The 3,284-nt window shown below is 37.3% G+C and overlaps 1 non-coding gene across 1 annotated transcript; it reads left to right on the top strand.

Moving 5' to 3' along the window:
* Positions 1 to 308: 308 nt before the first annotated feature.
* LOC132668165 (U4 spliceosomal RNA) lies at positions 309 to 446 on the top strand. The gene has a single exon (XR_009605514.1). It is a non-coding gene; the product is annotated as a U4 spliceosomal RNA (small nuclear RNA).
* The last annotated feature ends 2,838 nt before the right edge of the window (positions 447 to 3,284 follow it).

A 3,284-nucleotide genomic window follows, 5' to 3' on the forward strand; every position in this document is an offset into this window, starting at 1 on the left:
TCATAAGTTTGTATATTTATTAAAACAGTTTTCTGGCTGATGGTAGTAGAGTACTTTGTTTTAATTAAATTGGCATATTTTGTCCATTTTCTGACAGATGGGAAGAAGAGAGTCTCTAAATTGCAGAAAGGCACATTTTGTTTAGTATCCTTGTACCCCTTCAGGAAGTTCCTTAGCTTGAAAAAATTCCTGCATTTTGTTCTCATTGAAGACAGGAGTCCTGTTTTGTTTTGTTCCCCGCCCCCATGATTTTTTTCCTATCACATAATATAGGAGCACAGTTTACCGACGAAATTGAACTTTCCCCAAGCTTTGTGCAGTGGCAGTATTGTAGCCAATGAGGTCTATCTGAGGCGCGATTATTGCTAATTGAAATTGAACTTTCCCAAGAACCATCGTAGTCACCAGCCAAATGTGACTGTTGAGCATTTGAAATATGGCTTGTTTGGATGGAGATGCACTGTATGTGTAAAACACGCTGGATTTTTAAGACAAAGTGTGAAAAATATAAAATAGTTCCTCAATGACAAGTTTATATTGAAAATACATGGGAATGATAATTTTTAATATAATGGGTTAAATGAAATATATTAAAATTAATTTCACCTGTTTATTTTTAGTTTTTAAATGTGCCTACTAGAGGGGCACCTGGGTGGCTCAGTCAGTTGAGCATCAGACTCTTGATTTCCGCTTAGTTTGTGAACCCAGTGCACTGGGATCAAGCCCCATGTTGGCTCTGTGCTAAGCGTGGAGACTGCTTGAGATTCTCTGTCTCGCTCTCTCGCACTCTTGCTCTCTCCCCCCCTTACTTCCTGTGTGTGTACTTGTGTGCTCTGTTTCTCTAAAAAATAAAAAGATTGTTAAATGTGGCTACAAGAAACTTAAGTTACATATGTGGCTTGCGTTGGTGGCTCATATTTCTGCTGTACAGAGCTCTGCCTTAGAAGGGTGACTAGAAAAAAAAATCCTTGGTAATAATTTATACAATAATCATTTACATTATCTCCAATTTAGTACCCTTTGGTTAATAGTATTCTGATCCACTTCATATTATTTTTAAGAGTTATATGAGGCATAATCTTAAATAGGGTTAAAGAAGAACATTTCTGAAAAATGTATGTTTCTTCGTGGCAAAGATGTTAAGTTGAAAAGAAAAAAAAAATCATTTTTTTATGGCTTGGCACTTTGCCCAGATAATTACAAGCTTTTATTTGGAGAAGAGTGTTGTTTGTTCCTGAAAATCTGCTAGCGTTATTTAAGTAGCCTCATATGAACATAGTGACTCATGTTTGGTATAAGATTTTTGTTTAATTTGATCACTTCAATTTATATACTGATTATGGTTTTACAGTTGTATTATTTTGTAATAGTTTGTTTTGTAGTTTATCTATAAGATGAGAAAGTAAGCATTGTAAAAGCATACTAGCCAGCTTTACTCAACTAACTAGGGATCTTTGTTCAATAGTAGCTTCTAGATATGTGACTTTTCCTCAGCACCACAGCTTTTCCTAAGGGCATGAGTGAGATGGACCAAAGGAAGGTCAATATACTTCATTGAATATGGACTGGTCTCATGCTAAGTAGAGATAACCTTGCCTGGGAGTATCTGGTGGCCAGGCCAGGCCAGGCCAGGTCAGGCTGAGATTGAAGCTGCTTTTGTGTGGAAGTTGTGTGTGTGTGTGTGTGTGTGTGTGTGTGTGTGTGTGTGTGTGTGTGTGAGAGAGAGAGAGAGAGAGAGAGAGAGAGGAACTGGATGAGGAAAACAGAAGAGAGGGAGAGGGAGAGAGGGAGAGAAAGAGAACTTTCTGGTATAATCTTTCTAAGGACTATCTATTAGCACCAATAAAACATCATCTATATTGGGACTTTCAGGGTTGAATCAAACCCTGGCTTGTCCTAAAAATTGGGAGTGAGGTGTGTAGCAGAAATGACAATGTAGAAGAATTCTTTATTGTGTCAGTATTCAGTGTTCCACATATAGGTAATGCTCACATAACACTAATTTCCAAAACATCAAAGAAAAGATATGTTCATTCAGATGGTACAATCCCAGAAGGGATGCATGAAATATTTAGTACTCATTTCTGCTTTAGGTTTTAGGATAAAAAGTTATTACATATTTGAGTAGATGTCAAGATGGGGTTGTGAATTTAACAAAAGAAACCCTTAGATAATTTACACTTCTTTCATTGTGGTTTATATACACAATGGAGTACTACGTGGAAATGAGAAAGAATGAAATACGGCCCTTTGTAGCAACTTGGATGGAACTGTAGAGTGTTATGCTAAGTGAAATAAGCCATACAGAGAAAGACAGATACCATATGTTTTCACTCTTATGTGGATCCTGAGAAACTTAACAGGAACCCATGGGGGAGGGGAAGGGAAAAAAAAAGGTCAGAGTGGGAGAGAGCCAAAGCATAAGAGACTCTTAAAAACTGAGAACAAACTGAGGGTTGATGGGGGGTGGGAGGGAAGGGAGGGTAGGTGATGGGCATTGAAGAGGGCATCTTTTGGGATGAGCACTGGGTGTTGTATGGAAACCAATTTGACAATAAATTTTATATGTTAAAAAAAATTTACACTTCTTTCAAATAGGTCAAGTGCTCATAGAGGAAGAGATATTTTAGTCTGACAATCGGAAATCTACTACAGTAAAAACAAGGGTCTTCCTAACTGCTGATCCTTACTTGGTCGTCAAAGGTAATGCTTCATCTACTTGTTTATTTTTATTATTGTTATTATTTTTAATTTCAAAAGTACAGACTTCCCTAAGCTGTGGTCCAAATAAAAAGGTAGCAGTTCATATATCTATCACTCATTATCCTATATTGAAGGCAGAAAACAAAGATATTTTATTTAACAATAAAATAATAACCATGAGCACCTAACCTCCCCATCTCAGGCACCTGAGCCCTCATCCTGGAAAGAAAAAAAAAAAGTTGCTTGTTGCTAAAAATCTGCTAGCATTATTTAAGTAGATTCATAGGAACATAGTGTTTGTTGTTGTTGTTGCTGTTTAGCACACACTTGATATTTATCCCCGCTTTTTAAGGCTTGGACCCTTCTCTCTCTAGAGTGAGTTGAATGGTGCCCCCTAATAAGGGGTGTTTATGGGAAAGAATTCCTGATATGAACCCAGTCACAGCCTAGGAAACATTTTGGAAGCCTGAAGCCACTGACCTATTAAAATAATTTCACAAAGGATAAGAGGATTTAGAGTCTTGTGTCACTATTAAAAGTTCTGGAGCCTGAATGCCTGAGACTGAACCTGACTCTGACAC

This window comes from Panthera onca, chromosome B2 (assembly GCF_046562875.1).
Source record: "Panthera onca isolate mPanOnc1 chromosome B2, mPanOnc1 haplotype 2, whole genome shotgun sequence".
Taxonomy (NCBI): Eukaryota; Metazoa; Chordata; class Mammalia; order Carnivora; family Felidae; genus Panthera; species Panthera onca.